Raw genomic sequence first — 18,796 nt, 5'->3', positions numbered from 1 at the left:
GGCAGCATCTAATGGAGAATATCAAGTCAATCCTGCTACCTTCTACAGATACTTGGCTTGGTTCATAGTCTTGCACCAAGTCCATTATTTTACTTTCTTCAAGCTTACGATTCCTTTTTATATTTTTAATACATTATATTTCCTTGGTTTTGTTTTTACCAATAAATAAATCCATGTGCACAGGTTGTTTATTAAATTAGAGTTTCAAATCCCCATTGAGACAAATACACTGAGGAGTTAACTAAGCTCTTTTACTACCTAAACTGTTCCCTCCACCTGCCCTTTACAGAATAACTTAATGGTATGCCTCAAAAATTGAAAATTACTATCTGTAATGGGTTTTTATTTTGTTTAAAAATAAGTAAAAACATAAGTGGTAGTAGTCTACTATACAGTCATCTGCTCTGTGATAGCACAGACAGCATGTCTATTGTGATTCTGAAAATATCTGACTTCACGTAGGAAGGTGGGAAAAATTTTGCCTAGAATATTTCTTAAAGCAGGGAGAATCTCAGTCCTGTGGCTTCCTCCATTACCCAGGAGAAATTATCTTAGTGTGCTGCTAGGTTAAGAAAATCCTGATGCAACCTCTAAAGAGCCTTTTTCCTTTTAGGTAGGTCTCTCCGATCCTTCAATGGTAACAGAAAAAAATACTCATTCCTCATTTCAATTTTTTTTCTTCCATGTGAAGGAAACTCCATTATAGCAGCTCTTCTGGCCTCTCTTTATCCCCCTTTCTCTCCCTTCTTCTTGGTCGGTAGAATTGCTTATTTGATTGGTGAACTTCAAAGCAAGATTTTTGTCAATCACATTCTTTTCCCCTTCATCTTTACAGTGAGCTACTTGAAAGAAGATACACTCAGGTCTGCCACTCCATACTAGAAATTTCATAGGGCAGGCTGCCATATTGGGAGAGCCTGCAGTTGCCACGCACTTCTTGGGCCTGGATGGGTAAATCTATCTAATGTTGTAGTTAAATGTTAGGAAGTTCATTTTTGCCACACTCACTGAAATGTTATCCCCAAATATTAACTGCATCATTAATAAAAGCGATGCCTGGTTCTTGGGCCTAGATGGATAAATCTATCTAATGCTGTAGTTAAATGTTAGGAATTTCATTTTTGTCACACTCACTGAAATGTTATCCCCAAGTATTAACTGCATCATTAATAAAAGCGATGCATGGTTTTCTATTTGTCTATTTTCTTGACTTAGTGAACCTCACTTTGTTCTTAACTACAGCAGCTAGAATGGAAGCCCCTAAAGAATAGATTAGTGGTATTTGGAACTTACCTTAGTAAAATTTCTCCAACAGGTATTGATCTTCCTGAGAAAACTCAAAGAAGTTTAATAAGTGCTCTGGATTTCTGCAGATACTTCTTTAAACCTGGTGGAAGATAACATAAATATCATATTTTAAAATCATGCTATACAAGTGAAAACAAACTTAGTATTAGACATCCCTGCCTGTTACATTCCCTCAATATAATTTAGTAATTTAAAATCACAGAATGTCTTTCACACGTGTGTGTTACATGACTAACAAATCAAGACATGGGTAAACTATAGCAAATATGTATATGTATATATTTATATATTGAATATGTATATATTTATATATTGAATATATAATATATATTGAATATTTATATATTGATATATCAAATATGTATATAAATATATACATATATATCTGTTTGATTTAGTTTACCCAACTCTAGATTTATTAGTCTTTCATTTCTTTGTTAATGTTCATTGCATTTTATTGAAATGTGTCATATGAATTTCACTGGAAAAGATTTTATCTATAAATAGCTTATTGTACATAAATTTAAAAGACTTCCTGCTCTTAATTCTTCCCTCTGGCCATGAGCTAAAAACAATACAGATAATTATCAGTTTATTTCAACTCTAATAGTTGAAACTGACATTAAAAAACTAGAAAATATACACTGTAATTTACAAATTTCTCAGTTTGATATAGCATCACAGAAAATAAGTAAAAATAGACATTGGATTGAGAATTAGAACTGGATTCAATTCATAACCCAGCCATAATTAGCCAGATAATTTTGGGCAAGAATCCAAAACTTACTGAGTCTTAACTGCTCCACATGTAAAACAAAAAGCTTTGTGCAAAATTGCCACCAAGGACCCTTCCATCTTTCAAATTCTACGATAATTTTCCTTCTAAGGGTATGTTTTGATATGGGTAGAATGATCAGGAAGATTTTGTGGAAGCAAAACTCTCATGCTTAAATAAAGCCTGAATTTTTATACACTTATATATACCAATTGTTAACTTCTCTCTCTCGAGCATGAGTTATTTGTAGGTAAGTGATACTAAGGTGGTTGTAGTCACTGAATTTGAGATTCGTGTATTACTTGAAAAAAATTAATTATCTACCTGATGGAGTTTAGTACAATTTTATTTTTAACTCAGAAGATTAATAACCCTTTGGAGCCTAATGACCAGTAGGTCAGTTGTCCATCCTTCAGGTATCCTGATGTTAAGGAGAAGTTGAAATTCTGAAGGGACTGGGCAAACCACTTACAAAAAATATGTAAGATAGCTTACAGAATTTAGCATGATATGATGATTTTCTTCCCCTCACATATCTTCCAAGGAAAAAGGTATTTTTGGTTGAAATATTCATATTTAATTAGTGTTCATATGTTGTTGTCTTGCAAAAACAATACATTTCCTAAAACTGAAGGGTTGAGTGATAGGTGAAATTACTACTTGCAAAGACAATTTTAAAACTGGCATATCAGATTTGTTTGCTACTATTATTAGAATAAAAGAAACTAAGCTTGCATTATACTTCTAATGTACTGGGCTAATCTCTCTACATTACTTTACAAATTAAGCTTCATGACTACTCCATAAAAATTTGGATTATAATTCTCATTTTACACATTAAGAAACAGAGGTAAGGATGTTCAAGTCAGTTAAACAACTTAGTTTAACCCAGAAAGAGATAAGTGGCAGAACTGGCAAGTCTGTTTAATCCCCAAGCCTATACTTTTTCTTACTATGAACTATGCTATGTATCCTGGCACTACAGAAGTTGATGGCTACTTCTGGGTCCGCACATATTCAACTGAGGCAGATTCTATCAGACCTGTTGTATCTTAGCCTCTGAATGCATCATTTGATATTGATCTTTTCATACCTGAATGCCTTGTCTAATTTCTCAGGAATCTGATTTTGGCATTCCATTTCAATTGTATGTTCAGGGGGACAAAATGATGCCTCCTCCTCCTTCTGAGTTTTCTACTTGGTATTTAATAAGTTTCAAATAAATTTGTTCATATCAGGATTCTTAGTACAGAGAACTGAGCGTGGTGGGGCTGCTGGCAGGGATATAGCATCAGATTAGAAGTTCTACGACAGGTGGTTGTGATGAGAACAAGGCAGGGGGTTTGTTGGTTAGAACAAAGTGAATCATATTATACAGCTTCATTAAATGTGGGGCTGGAAGGGACTCACCAATCGATTCACTAAATATTATACTGCACAGGTGAAGGGAGTAAGATACTATATGTCCATGAACTAGAAAGCAGGTTTTAGGATTTCATTCATCTACCCAGTTTCTCAATGGTAGCACTGATTCTTCAATTGCATGTTTTAAAAAAGAAATTCACTTTTTTTTTTTTTTTTTTGAGACAGAGTCTTACTCTGTCACTCAGGCTGGAGTGCAGTGAGGCAATCTCAGCTCACTGCAACCTCCGCCTCCTGGGTTCAAGGGATTCTCCTGCCTCAGCCTCCTGGGTAACTGGGATTACAGGCATGTGCCACCATACCTGGCTAATTTTTGTAATTTTAGTAGAGATGAGGTTTTGCCGTATTGTCCAGGCTGGTCTCAAACTCCTGACTTCAGGTAATCCACCTGTCTCAGCCTCCCGAAGTGCAAGGATTACAGGCGTGAGCCACTGTGCCCGGCCAAGAAATTCACTTCTCTAGGCTTCAATGTGCCAATCACATTGTGCACATTAAGACTCAGGGAGCATAGGTTACAGAAGACCTTGGAGTCAGACCAACCTAAGGTCAGCAGCCCCACTTCCTGGTTGTAGAACTTTTCTATGGGTCACTATCCTAATTTATGAAACAGGATAGTGAGAGGTCCATCCCTTTTGTGCTGCTTTGGGATTTAATGAAGAAATTTCTATAGGATACTTTGCATCAGGGTCTGTCCCAGAGTAAGCATATATAGAGATATCCAGGTATTGTCAGCATCCTCACCACCATTATAATTTATTTTCTGTGGGAATAATATAATGGAATATCCTCTGTAAATTGTATTTTCCTTTGGAAATATAAATCTCAATAAAAAGAGATTATGACTGAAGTACTAACAAAAGAGACTAAATTAACCAGGATTGTCATGGTAACTTTATTTTACTCACCAATGAAATGGGAAAGACACAAATCTCTATACATATTTGAAATTAAATGTTCAATACCCTAAAATAATAGGCTTGGAAATGAATCCTTTTGCTCAGAACAGCCTAAAGCAATTGCACTCAAAGGCAGAAGTTCTTATAGCTTCTCATAGCTAAATGTTGTAACTAAAACAAATGATTTTACATGACAAAAAAGGGGAAAGGTCACTTGTTCTCTTAATTATAATAAGTTAATGTGAAGGAATGTCCATTTGGACTCTGCTGTTAGAAGCTCAGTTATGCAATATTCATATAAAAATAGTTCCAAATCAATACAACATGTTTTAAATTTACATTAACATTTAAATTAATGAGCAGCTCAATGTGAATTATGGCGCTTTAGATGTTTAGGACAACATCTCTTCTTGCCAACTTGGAACAGAGTCTATTGACTCACCTTCATCGTTTCATAAACAGTTTCCAGACTCCATGTATTTTCATTGCCAGCGGATTTTTCAGACTGATGAAGGGGCCGTATTGACATCACCAGGGAATAATGTTGGCCCTATCCACTAAAGTTATAAAATGCAGCTAGCAAGTGAACATACCTCTGAAGGACAGTTTGCCACAGATGATTCTCATGTCTCGGGTTGCTTTAGAATTAGAGCTTATTCCTTTTTTTCTCCTATGGATTTTTTCATCAAATATTTCTAGAGCACCTATTCTGGAAAGAACACTGTGCTAAAAGCAACACAGATCCTACTTCAAGGAACCCACCCTCTATTGAATGAGGTAGTAATGTATATAAACAATTATAGAATAATATGACATATTCTAGGATTAAACAATGTATGTATTAGGTGCTATTGGAGGTACCAAGATAAGACTGAGGAGGATCAAGGACAACTTTCTGAAGAAATTAGGCTTTAAAACCAAGTAGGCATTAGTTAATTAAGGAAGTATAGAAGATCTCACTAGTCAGAGGGAAGACCCCGTAAAAGAGCCTGATATCTTCCCTTCAATGAACAAGAAATTCAGAATGATTAGTGTGATAGGTGGCAAGTATGTGATTGTGTGTGAGTTTATGTGTGTTTAGTGTGTAGGTACACATGCTTACCTAGAAGTGTGAATGTAACAAATTGACATCCATGATTAGGCAGACCAATTAATGAGCTATGTCATATGTCATAAGGAGTTTGAACATGATCCTTAAAATTATGCAGATGCAGAAGTTCTGATGGATTTTAAGTAAGCTTGATTCTAAAAGTATTGCTCTGGCAATAGCACAGAGAATGGATGAAAGGTGAGTGGTTTTTTTCCATAAAGGTGAGGAGTTTTTTGTCAGATGTCAAAAGAAGACTTAGTAAATCCACGCTTGAATTCATATGACATCAGATGCAAGACACAGGTAGCAGAGAATGTCATAGAAGCTTAGCAATTCTAAATCTCATGGCAAAATGAAATAGGCAATGAAAATTAGAATTAGCAGTGCTGTATCTGAGTTCTACCACCCTCACTCACTTATGAAAAACAATAAACTGAGCACTAACTATGCACCAGGGATAGTATTAGATCCAGTGACAGAGTAACGAATAGGCTAGGTAAGGTCCCAGCTCTCAAGATATCTATATTTTCTTGAAAGCATGAGAAAGAACAATTCTTGAGAAACATTTCTTGATAAATGAGACAGAACAATTAAGCAAATACAAATATTTACAGATTAGGGTAAAAATTATTGAGAAATAAACAGGGTGATGTGATAATGACTAGGATGGGGTCAGACAGGGCTGCTTAATTGAAGAGCATAAGCTTTGGATTGGGGATTCAAATCCCAGCTCTGCTATTTATCTATTATGCTGTGTTGGCAAGATCTTGTGCCTCAGGTTCCTCTGCTGTAAATTGAAGCTAACTATTCCACTTCATAGTCTTATTTTGAGGACTAAATCAGTTAATAAATACACAAAGATAGGCTGGGCGCGGTGGCTCACGCCTGTAATCCCAGCACTTTGGGAGGCCGAGGTGGGCGGATCACGAGGTCAGGAAATCGAGACCATCCTGGTGAACACGGTGAAACCCCATCTCCACTAAAAATACAAAAACTTAGCCGGGCGTGGTGGCGGGCGCCTGTAGTCCCAGCCACTCAGGAGGCTGAGGCAGGAGAATGGCGTGAACCTGGGAGGCGGAGGTTGCAGTGAGCCGAGATTGCACCACTGCACTCCAGCCTGGGTGACAGAGCGAGATTCTGTCTCAAAATAAATAAATAAATAAATAAATAAATAAATAAATAAATAAATACACAAAGATTAGCCCAGTGCTTAGCAAATAGAAATGCTCAAAATTACTATTAGTATAGTCATAGTTACCATTATTACTTTATTAGTATTATTTCTCTTCTACAAATAGATCGGCAATGGAAGGACTAGTTGAAAGGTGAAATTTGAGCTTAAACCTGAAGAACGAGAAAGAGCCAGACATGGGTAAAGCCTTAGGAAACATATTCACGCCATTTCCTAACAAAGCCAACAACAGTGCAAAATTTCTGAAGTGACCTTAATGTTAAAATGTCTTCAACTTATTAGAAACTACTTCAGTATTATTATGTAAGTTTCAGCTACTTTTGCTTTGACTCCAGGAAAGGAAGGGTCACTTATCTAAATTAAGAATCCAGGCCAGGCATGATATCTCATGCCTGTAACCTCAGCACTTTGGTAGGCCAAAGCAAGAGGGCAGCTTGAACCAGGAGTTCAAGATCAGCCTGGGCAATATAGTGAGACCCCATCACTTAAAAAAGGAAAATAGCCAGGTTTGGTGGCACCTGCCTATAGTCCAAGTTACTTGGGAGGCTGAGTGGGGAGGGTCGTTAGAGCCCAGAAGATAGAGGCTGCAGTAAGCTTTGATGGTGCTACTGCTCTGCAGCCTGGGCAACAGAGCAAGGCCCTGTCTCAAAAGAAAAAAAAAAAAAGAAACCATATTTGCTAGGATTATATAAAAAAGTCATGTTTGAAAGATAGCTACTAATACTTATTTTTTTCACTTTTAATCAACACCAGGCAGCCAATGATCATAGCTAATATCAGAAACTGTCATTTTCCAGCAAATAAATGTGTCAATGATTGGGATGATAGAAATTAATGGTGTTCAACATATATGGATTGACAAACATATTTGAGATACTACTCACAATCAGATTAAGACCATTTAAGAATCTAGTGAGGCCAGAGGCATGTATCTTTAAGTTAGGGATGACACCCAAAGCTTTGATCTGTAACTGGTTCTCTGTCTAGCCATGGGTGAGAAGAACACTGATTGATCCAACCATAAGGTTGGAATGCTGTCTGCTGAAAGGTGGCATTTTGAAAACCTAAAAAAAAAAAAAAGAAAAAAAAAAGGTGGAATTTTGTTGCACTTAGAACAGGTTATAAAAACTGTTGCTTGCTGCTCACTATTGAAAGCATGTTTGTCTAATACAACTTTGTGTTTACCAAAATTAAGTACTGAGGGCATAGCTAACACTATGGGCTCAGGCTTCTTTGCGATTATTATTTACCAAAAATAAGTCTGGCCGGGCGCAGTGGCTCAGGCTTGTAATCCCAGCACTTTGGGAGGTTGAGGTGGGTGGATCACTACGTCAGAAGTTCAAGACCAGCCTGGACAAGATGGTGAAACCCCGTCTCTACTACAAATACAAAAATTAGCTGGGCATGGTGGCAGGTACCTGTAATCCCAGCTACTGAGGAGACTGAGGCAGAGAATTGCTTGAACCCAGGAGGTGGAGGTTGTAGTGAGCCAAGATCATGCCACTGCACTCCAGGCAGGACTCAGTCTCAAAACAACAACAACAACAACAACAACAACAAAAACAAACAAACAACAACAACAAAAAACGATTGCTGTGTGTTGTGCAGGGCCAAAGAAGCTTAGATCAGTTTGCAATACTTAACCTGTCCAAGGACAAACAAAAAACCATTGCTTCTGGAGTATGATAAAGACATTGCTAGAAATTGAAATTAAGAGAGCTAGACAGAAATCAAACAATGCAGGAACTTGCAGCTCCTGACAGCATTGCTGGATTTCATTCTCATTGCAATGAAATCTTCTAAAATATAAGTGGAGAGAGCCATTGATATGAGTTTTTTAAAGATGATAATAACCAGTGTGTAGAAAATGGATTGTAAAGGTAAGATTGAGTGCAGAGAGGAAAGTTCAGGAATATTTCAGAAATCTGGGAAAGAGTGATAAAGGTTTCAAACATAGCCGTGGAAATGGACACAGAAATGTAGATCGGTTTTGAAATATGTTTTGGAAGAAATCTTAATAGGATTTGCTTGTGGATTAGAAGTAAAAAATACCACAAGAAAAGATTCAAGTGTAGGACTACTGTTGGGAAATTTTAATGCTGAATGTGGTTAGTTGAGGTGGTCTATGTCTGAGAGTTGAGGTGCATCCTTATCGCTAATAGGAGCCTCTCTCAATGACAGAGAAAGAAATGTAAGTCTCCTGTTGACTTCTATGAGGAGCCATGCAGAAATCTGCCATTTCCAATGACAGGACTTTCAACAGAGGCTACTTTTGGAGAATGCATGCCCTTTGGAGTCACGTGAGATGCCTTGCTTACATAGAGAGGCTATTTTTTTTCATAAATAAATAGGAAGATCTAAATGGGAAATCTCAGTGTTTCATATTTATTTCAAATTCATTGAGCCTTACTGTTCCCTTATAGAAAATGAATGACCAAGAAAAGGGCCTCTATTATTATCTGTTATCAGAAAGAAGTTGGTATTAATTACACTTGCTCTTAGCCAAAAGGCTGAGAAGCGATATTCATCAAAAGCTATGGAGCTTCAAAATAATCTTGGATTTGAGTTCAGTGTATGAAAATGTTTTCATAGTCACTGATTTAGTCAGTCAGTCAGTCCATCTGTCAGTCTATCAGTCAGCCATTCCCTTAATAAACATTTACTCTGAATTAGCTATGCACTGGGCCAGGTGTTGGTGATGAGTCTTTTGTAACTTCTCTTCTGCCTGTACATTTTCTAAATTTTTAGTCTATTAAACAGCAACAAAAAGTATCTCAAGCAGAATTCATAAAACTGATTTCACTACACTCTACATTGACTCTAGAACTACAGCAAAATTTAGTAACCAAAACAATAAAGTTAATTACTTTTATATTGACCAATAAAAACTTTCATCCTTTAGAATATCAAGAAAAAATTTTCACTTATGCTTCCAAATTCTAATTGTGAATTTGCTTGAAATTTTTTAAAGAAAGGAATTAATCATTATGTAAAAATGTCATGATCTTTATACATGTTAACAAATATGTAACACAGACAGTGACAGGGTTTGTAGACAGACATTACTAAAAGTGAAATATTTTTATACATATTTTAAAAGAATTTGCTTTGCATAGTAAGAACTAAAATGAGAACATTTATACCCAAACTTGATATTCCACTCTTCCATGGCCTGTGAAGGGTTGGAAAGATAGTTCAGTATTCTGTGCCACAATATTTTTATCTAAAGTGGAGTTAAATCTATGTAGTCACTTTATCCTGATTTATTTTAACATGAGAATTACAAGTCTGGTGTCTAGGAAGCCTGCTAGGCTCTCTGGTTTTTATGTCAAAATAAAGAGACCATATCATTACTATCACCTGAAGTAAAAAGAAATTAAGAGATGAATTGCCTAAAAGAACATATTCACATCATTATCAGTTCAACGGTACGGTATAATACTGCCACACATTGTGTGATTTTTTTTCATATTTGCCTTTAGCTATTGGAGACAACTAAAGTTGTTGACAAGTTGCATGCATATTTTAATCCACATCATCATACTCCTTCTGTGACTTCTCTAAGGCAGGCAAGAATAGTCGACCACTGGAATAAGTCTTTCTGGATTAATATTTAATAATTGAGGTATTGTACATTTCCTGAGGATTTATGAGCTGGTTAAAAAATTAGTAATCTCACAAGTACTCGGGTGGTATCACTTTGTAATTTTCCCCCAGAGAATAACTTTGATAATCACTTCTGTCATAATTTAAAAATGAAAGAGAAGTGATTATCAGTTTAAATACAGAATATTTTATGGTTTATTTGCATTTGGAGGGCTCAGAGACTAATGGTTTCCATTTAGACAATTCATAAATGTGAAAAAGGTAACCGGATAATAGCAGCATGAGGGGGGTAATTCCTAAAACTTTCTGCATGAAGTGTATTAAATAGCTTCTTTTCAAAGACATATTAATATATTTTAATGTTTTTATGATGCCACCTTAGTAACTCAAAAAGAACAAATACTACCACAAATAAAAGTTGATCTGTCTGTGGGGGAAAATTGAGACCTGTGATGAGCCGAAAAGTAAGCTTAGTGCAAATAGACCATGAGTGAGTGACAAAATGCTACTCGTTATAAGTGGGGCTGATTCTGTACTCCATACACTCTCATTATGTATTCTGCTAATAGCACAAGGAAGTGAAAATAACAGTTAGTTCTGTAAAGAGCTGGGTGCAACATTAAGATTTAATTAAACCTTGTTTTACTTGGGCAAGCTAGTCATGCAGTGATGTCACAGGAGAACAGAACCCAACACTCTGATGACGAGCAGCAAAACGACGTGTAGCTGAAATGCCAGTGCACATAGCTAATGTAAACAAGTTGAGGGGAGCAAGGGAAACAGTGCAGTAAACTGAAACCATGCCACATGAGTCATGCTGGAAGGATGTGAGGGTGTTGAGTCTGTAGAAAGCAAACAGACTTTGAGAGGACTGGGCAGGAATCAGGGTTTCTGGGTTATTCTGGTAAACTATGATTCAAACTCTTTTGTGTACCTCATGGTATAGAACAGGAAACAAAGGTAGGGATGACAGGAAACAGGAAATGCAATTTCAGCTCAACATAAAAAAATTCTACCTGTCAAAACTATCCAAGAGTAGAATAGACTGTCGTTGAAGGTAATCAGTTTATAATCATTTGAGGTATTCAAATATTGACTGCACAACCGCTTGGTAGTTATTTCCCTTTTCTTTCTTTTCTTCTTTTTTTTTTTTTGACGGAGTCTCAATCTGTTGCCCAGGCTGGAGTGCAGTGGTGCAGTCTTGGCTTGCTACAACCTCCGCCTCCCAGATTCAAGCAATCCTCCTGCCTCAGCCTCTCAAGTAGCTGGACGTGCCACCACATCCGGCTAATGTTTTGCATTTTTAGTAGAGATGGGGTTTCACTGTGTTAGCCAGGATGGTCTCAATCTCCTGGGCTCGTGATTCACCCGCCTCGGCCTCCCAAAGTGCTGGGATTACAGGGGTAAGCCACCACGCCCGGCCGGTAGTTACTTTCTAACTAGGTATAGTGCCATTCTCAGAATCCAATGAGTCATACCAGTTGGGTGTTAAATTAATGAAGAAGAGGTAGTCAAATTATGAATCTATATAAATTGCACTTACTTACATAGTAGAATTTGAGGTGGTGTGATACTCATTTTATCTGTCAGCTTGACTGGGGTAAATGATACACAGATAGCTGGTAAAACATTATTTCTGGGTGTGTCTGTGAGGGTGTTTCTGGGGAAAGTTAGCATTAAAAAGGTAGCTCTCTCACTTATAAAAATATTATTTTTAATTAACATATAATAATTGAATGTATTTATGGGGTACAGAGTGATATTTTGATGCATGTATACAATGTGTAATGATCAAATAAGGGTAATTACCATATCTACAACCTTGAACACTGATTATTTCTTTATGTTGGGAACATTCAGAATCTTGTATTAGTCTGTTCTCATGGTGCTATGAAGAAATACCCAAGACTGGGTAATTTATAAAGGAAAGAGGTTTAATTGACTCACTGTTCTGCATGGCTGGGGAGGACTCAGGAAACTTACTATCATGGTGGAAGACACCTCTTCACAGGGTGGCAGGAGACAGAACGAGCTGAGCAAAGGAGGAAAAGCCCCTTATAAAACCATCAGATCTCATGAGAACTTACTCACTATCATGAGAACAACATGGAGGTAACCAACTCCATGATTCAATTACCTTCTACCAGGTCCCTCCCATGATGTGGGGATTATGGGAACTACAATTCAAGCTAAGATTTGGGTTGGGACACAGCCAAACTGTATCACCTGTCTTCTAGCTGTTTGAAAATATAAAATAAATTACTGTTAACTATACTGTTATAGAGCACTAGAACTCATTTCTCCTATCTTATAATTTTGTATCCATTAACCAATTGTTCACTATTCTTCCCTTCCCCATCCCCTACCCAGACTCTAGGAACCACTATTCTACTCTCTACTGCTACAGGATCAACTTTTTTAGCTTTCATATATAAGTGAGACCATGTAGTACTTACTATGTCTCACCCCAGTTAGAGTGACAATTATCAAAAAGACAAAAAAAAATAGCAAATGTTGGTGAGGACATGGAGAAAAGGGAATTCTTATACACTGTTGGTGGGAATGTTAATTAGTATAGCCATTATGGAAAACAGTATAGAGGTTTCTCCAAAAGCTAAAAATAGAACTACCATATGGTCTAGCAATCCCACTACTTGGTATACATCCAAAGGAAAGAAAATCAGTATGTCAAAGATGTATCTGCATTCCCATGTTTCTTGCAACACTATTTACAATAGCCAAGATATAAAATCAACCTACATGTCCATCAATAGATGAATGAATGAAGAAAATGCGGCATATATACACAATGAAATACTATTTATCTATAAAAAAAGAATGAAATACTGTCATTGACTGAAACATGGATGGGCGTGGAGGATATTACAGTAGGTAAAATAAGCAAGGCACAGAAAGTGATTAACATTTGAATGAGTAGACTGAGCAAAGAAACCTCCCGTCTCCAGAGTGGGCAGGCATCATCCAACTGGTTGAATGGCCTAATAGAACCACAAGGTGGAAGAAGGTTGAATTCTGTCTCTCTTCTTGAGCTGAGACATGCGTCTTCTCCTGCCATCAGGTATCAGAACTTCTGGTTCATGGATCTTCGAACGCTGAGACTTAACACCAGTAGCCCCAAACCCTGCCATTCTTCAGACTGGGACTGAGTTATGCCACCAGCTTTCCAGGTTATCCAGCTTGCAGGAAGCATATTGTGGGACTTCCTAGTTTCCATAATTACATAAGACAATTCCCATAATATTAATAAATCCTGCATACATGTTCATTTTTATATATTCTATTGGTTCAGCTTCTCTGGAGAACCCTAGTGAATACAGGTAAGATTAACAGCATTGACCCAAGTGCCGTAACATGTAAATTAACACTTGAGAAGCAATTTCTGTGATGAAGCTTTTTCTATATTTTGTGACCTTTAAAAATTGAATGCACTTTAGCAGTATATTAGTTTCCTAGGGTGGCCATAACAAAGTGTCACAAATGAGGTGGCTTAAAACAGCAGCAATTTATTCTCTTACAGTTCCTGGAGGTCAGAAGCCAAAAAGTAAAATATGGCCAGGCCACAATCTCTCTGAAGGCTCTATGGGGGAATCTTTCCTTGTCTCTTCTTGCTTTTAGTAACTCCAAGCGTCCCTTGATTTGTGGCACTTTAACTTCAATTTCTGCCTCCATCTCCATATGGCCTTCTTCTCTCTATGTGTGTCTTCCTGTATGTCTAATTTTTATTTTAGTTCATTTTTTCAAGACACCAGTCATTGGAGTTAGGGCCCACCTAAATCCTAATCTCATTTTAACCTGATTGTATCTGCAAAGACTCTATTTTCAAATAAGGACACATTTATAACTACCAGGGGTTAGAACTTTAACATATGTTTTTTGAAAACACAATTCAACTCACAACAAGCAACGTTACATCTTTTTATCATCAACACTTGTGTAAATTAAGGTATCTAATTTTTATTTTAAAAGTATTCTTCCTTTCCTGGACTTTATCTCCCTGTGTTTTATTCTTTCCACTTTCCAAGCTAATGAAGCTAAAGCACATTTAACTCTCTGAACACATTATCTTCTTTTACATAATTGTTCATGGATTGGAGCATTCTGCCTTGTCCATGTCAATACTTTCTAGTTGTTCTACAACTTTTAGCTACGTTATCTATTTCTTATATCTGTTAGGCAAAATAGAGTTTCCTTCATCTTCTGTTCTCATTATAGCATCTGCATATATCTTCACTAAGCCAGTTGTCAAGCCATATCATTAACATTTATTTCTCTCTCTCTCTCTGAAACAGTAAGTTATTTAAACGCAGGGACCATGTTTATCACACATAGATATTTAGTGAATTAATGGATGACTGAGTAGGTACACTTATGACCCATGCAAGTGTCTGAAAGAATCTGAATATATGAGGTGTTCTGGATATTAAAACAAGAATAGCATAGAGAGTGAAGGCCACCAAAAATATCTTACTTTCAATTTTTTTATGAACTCCTCCTCTTGCTATAATCAAACAATATATAAGGGAATCCTTACTCCTTAAGTTCAGTTTTATTAGTGGGTATGCGGAATTATTCTGATTAATCATCTTTATATATTCATTCATATTATTTAATTATACATACACATATTTGTGAGATGCTACAACATATAAAAGTTTTTAATGTAGAAAAGCCTTGGACTTTTTGTTTGTACATTTTAAAGTAATATTAAGCATATTATTTATGAGTGAAAAATTGCAGTTGTCGAGTTATTTTTAAAATTGTAAATATGACCTGGCATGGTGGCTCACACCTGTAATCCTAGCACTTTAGGAGGCCGAAGTGGGAGGATCACCTGAGGTCAGGTGTTCGAGACCAGCCGGGTCAACATGGTGAAACCCCATCTCTACTGAAAATACCAAAACCAGCCAGGCATGGTAGCAGGTGCCTGTAATCCCAGCTACTCAGGGGACTGAGGCAGGAGAATCTCTTGAACCTGGGAGGTGGAGGTTGCAGTGAGCTGAGATTGTGCCATTGCACTCCAGCCTGGGGGACAAGAGCGAGACTTTGTCTCAAAAAAAAAAAAAAAAAAAAAAAAAAAGACATTATAAATACGTGGGATTGTGTGACTCTTAACTGAGGAACAGTTTCCAATAAGTATTGATAATGATCAGATGAGTGACTTCAATTCATTTCCAGTGGTCAGGTCACTGTTATCTGATACATTTTTATTGCTGGTATTGTTGTGTAGAAGAGAGAGAGTGATAGGGAGGAAGGAAAAAAGGAGGAAAGGAAGAGAAGATAAGAAATAAAGTAAAAATCTTAGATACCCCCAATTATCTTAACGCTTTATCATACATCACTGTCTGCTGACTGGCTGGATGGCTTACACAAACAACAACAACAAAAACGTTCTTAGTGGATACAATTCTGCAGTCCTTGGTGCTTCAGATGGGAAAACCTAACCTGGTATTTTTCCTTGCTGTGTTTTAGTATGTACACAGAGGATGCTGCTGGGGATCCTGTTACATTTTATATTTAAGGGCACCTATAATGTTTTCAAAGGTCTTAAGACTGCTAAATGATTTCTAAATATTAAGTTTGTGGTTACTGGGAACATTTGCTTAGCAAGGACACAATTGAAACATTTTAGTAAAGCTTTTAATAATGGTTTCAGAAGATCACACACACACACACACACACACACACACAGTAAGCCAATGGGTATTATTATCCATAAGGCCAGTAGGCTAGAGTTTGAGAAGATTGAGAAAATAAGTTTTGAGGACATAATAAAAGATTTTAAGAGCAGTCTACTTCACTATTTCACAGTAATACACCACCAAGTGTGAGTAGGGGAAGAAGGTAATTATATTTTATTTTGCTGTCTACATTCTATCTCATTGGGTGTGTATACTCATAATTGTTTTGTGGTTACTTGCAATATTCAAGCAATTATAAGCACATTAATTAACAAATAATACTTCTGGCAGAGTACTGAAGTCACCAGATAAATCTATAATACTTAAATATGTACATATATATGCATATGCATACATAAATATGCAAGCCATCCAGCCAGTCAGCAGAGAGCAAGGCATGAAAAAAAAGGATTAACACAATTCAGAGTACTTATCTCAAATTTTTACTTTATTTCTTTCTTCTCTCCCTTTTATCTTTCCTTCTTCCCTCCCTCCTGGGCTACCTAAAAGCAGCAGCAGCAACAAAGCAGGAACAAAACCATATAGGATAATAGTGATCTGGCCACTGAAAATCAGTAGAAATCACTAAACCCATTCATCTGATCATTATCAATACTCATTGGAAACTTTTGCTTGGTTAGTCAACCAATATCTGGTTGAGTCACAAAATCCCACGTATTTATAACTTTTAAAGTAACTAAGCAACTATAGACTTTTCACTCATAAATAATAGGCTTGACACTATTTTTTAAATGTACAAACAAAAAACAAAGGCTTTTATAAATTAAAACATTTTAATACATTGTAGCATCTCATAATTTCTCTTATTTCCTGTGTTACATTCTTTTAGGTGCAGAAACCATGACCCTGTACACAAAAGTCAGAATGCAACGTGTGTCTGTGCTATATTGTTTAATTTATACATATTTTTATTATATCAAGAAAGAGGTGGGTTTTGTAGATGATATTTAAAGACATATCAAAAAATATATTTCTGAATTAGAATTTAGGCTTAACATTTCTTCTTCAGTCTATAAATCCTACACCTAAGTCCTCTCTTATTGAGATGTAAGACAGAAGGTGAACTTTCTTATTACAGGGCTTTTCAAGCATCCTTCCAAATGAAATAGCCAAAACAATAGAAAATAAAGAATTAAGACATTTAATAAAACTGGAATGGATTCTAATTGTATTTACTTTGCTAGAGCACGAAAAATGTATTATGTGATTAGGATGGAGAAGCAGAAAATCTTAGAAATGTAGTTATGACAATTGTTAGATGTGCCAAATTCAAATGTTCACCCAGGTGAATTTCTTTTTCACCGTCATTGTATGACACTCTTCTGCTTCTGATTATACCTACATCATGGAAAACTTAACTTTTTATAACGGTGCCTATCTTGAAGAGAATGGATTCATCTAACTTTTTGAAATTTCCTGTTTATGTAATTACTCATTCAGTCCATGTCTAGAGTAGTACTGTGTAATGCAGCTAAGTACATGAGCTCTGGATCCAGATAAACTGGATTCAAGTCTATACTCCAACTTTTACTAGCTCTATGACTTCAGGAATGTTTTTCATCTCTTTGCCTCATGAACTTCATCTGTAAAATGTAGACACTAATAGCCTCCACCACATAGGGTCATTTTGAAAAGCGCTCCATGTCAAGCACACAGACCAGTGTCTGATACATACTAAGCATTGTATGAGGTCTTTATATTTAAGTTGAATATATAGTTTTTAGTAGAGTACTATTTGCCAGACATTGTCCTAGATGATGGCGATATAATAGTAGCCGAAACAAAATCCCTGCCTGCGTGAAATCTACCTTTTAACCTGAGTAACTGTGACAGAACATAGGTAGCTATTCGCCAAACCTTTCTCCTTTTTCTTGACAGACTGCTGAACTACATATCCCAGTTTTTTTCTACGGTGATGTGTATCCATAGGACTGAGTTGTGGCCAAAGGAGTGTGAAAGGAAGTGATGTGCACTATTTTGGGCCTGGCTAATACATGTTTCCCACATACCATTGATTCTTCTCTCTTCCCTTGCCTGCTTGCTATATGAAGACGCCTGGACAAACTTGAATGCCACAGGCTTACAGAAGTCAGTCTTTATTCCTGAATGACTGTATGGAGCAGATCCCCAGCCTCATCTTGCTGCTGCCACCAACATTCAGATTCATAAAACTGGGAAAAAACTATCCTCTATTGTACTATGCTGTTAAAACTTCAAGGATTATGTCTCACAGCATTTAGTATCACTTCAGTTAATGTGGAGAGAGTAAGTAGACACATAAATCTGAAGTATAATATCAGCTAGTGCTAAGTGCAATGCAGAAGAGCGAATCGGGCCGGGTGCGGTGGCTCACACCTGTAATCCCAGCATTTTGGGAGGCCGAGACGGGCGGATCACGAGGTCAGGAGATCCAGACCATCCTGGCTAAACAGTAAAACCCCGTCTCTACTAAAAATACAAAAAAATTAGCTGGGCGTGGTGGCGGCGCCTGTAGTCCCAGCTACTGGGGAGGCTGAAGCAGGAGAATGGCGTGAACCCGGGAGGCGGAGCTTGCAGCAGTGAGCCGAGATCTCACCACTGCACTCCAGCCTGGGCGACAGAGTCAGACTCCATCTCAAAAAAAAAAAAAAAAAAAAAAAGAAGAAGAGTGAATCAGGGAAAGGGAGTGGAGGAGAGTGGTCAGGGACGTCCTCACCATGATGCGCACATCTGAAGCAAGATATGTAAAGAAACGCATGTACAGCTATAGGAAAAGCACTCCAGACAAAAGCAATCAGGAGAGCAAAA

General features: G+C 36.9%; 1 protein-coding gene across 14 annotated transcripts in view; it reads right to left on the bottom strand.

Moving 5' to 3' along the window:
• Positions 1-18,796, bottom strand: part of LOC105471588 (leucine rich repeat containing 4C) — a 1,332,829-nt gene that overhangs the window by 202,886 nt on the left and 1,111,147 nt on the right. For all 14 annotated transcript variants that reach the window (XM_071074846.1, XM_071074847.1, XM_071074852.1 and 11 more), the window contains one exon: positions 1,294-1,387. The gene's annotated coding sequence lies outside the window, so the exon portion shown is untranslated. The remainder of the gene's footprint in view (positions 1-1,293; positions 1,388-18,796) is intronic.

Source organism: Macaca nemestrina, chromosome 12, assembly GCF_043159975.1.
Source record: "Macaca nemestrina isolate mMacNem1 chromosome 12, mMacNem.hap1, whole genome shotgun sequence".
Lineage (NCBI taxonomy): Eukaryota > Metazoa > Chordata > Mammalia > Primates > Cercopithecidae > Macaca > Macaca nemestrina.
Note: the sequence above shows the minus strand (reverse complement) of the source record. Positions and strands in the feature narration are given on the sequence as shown.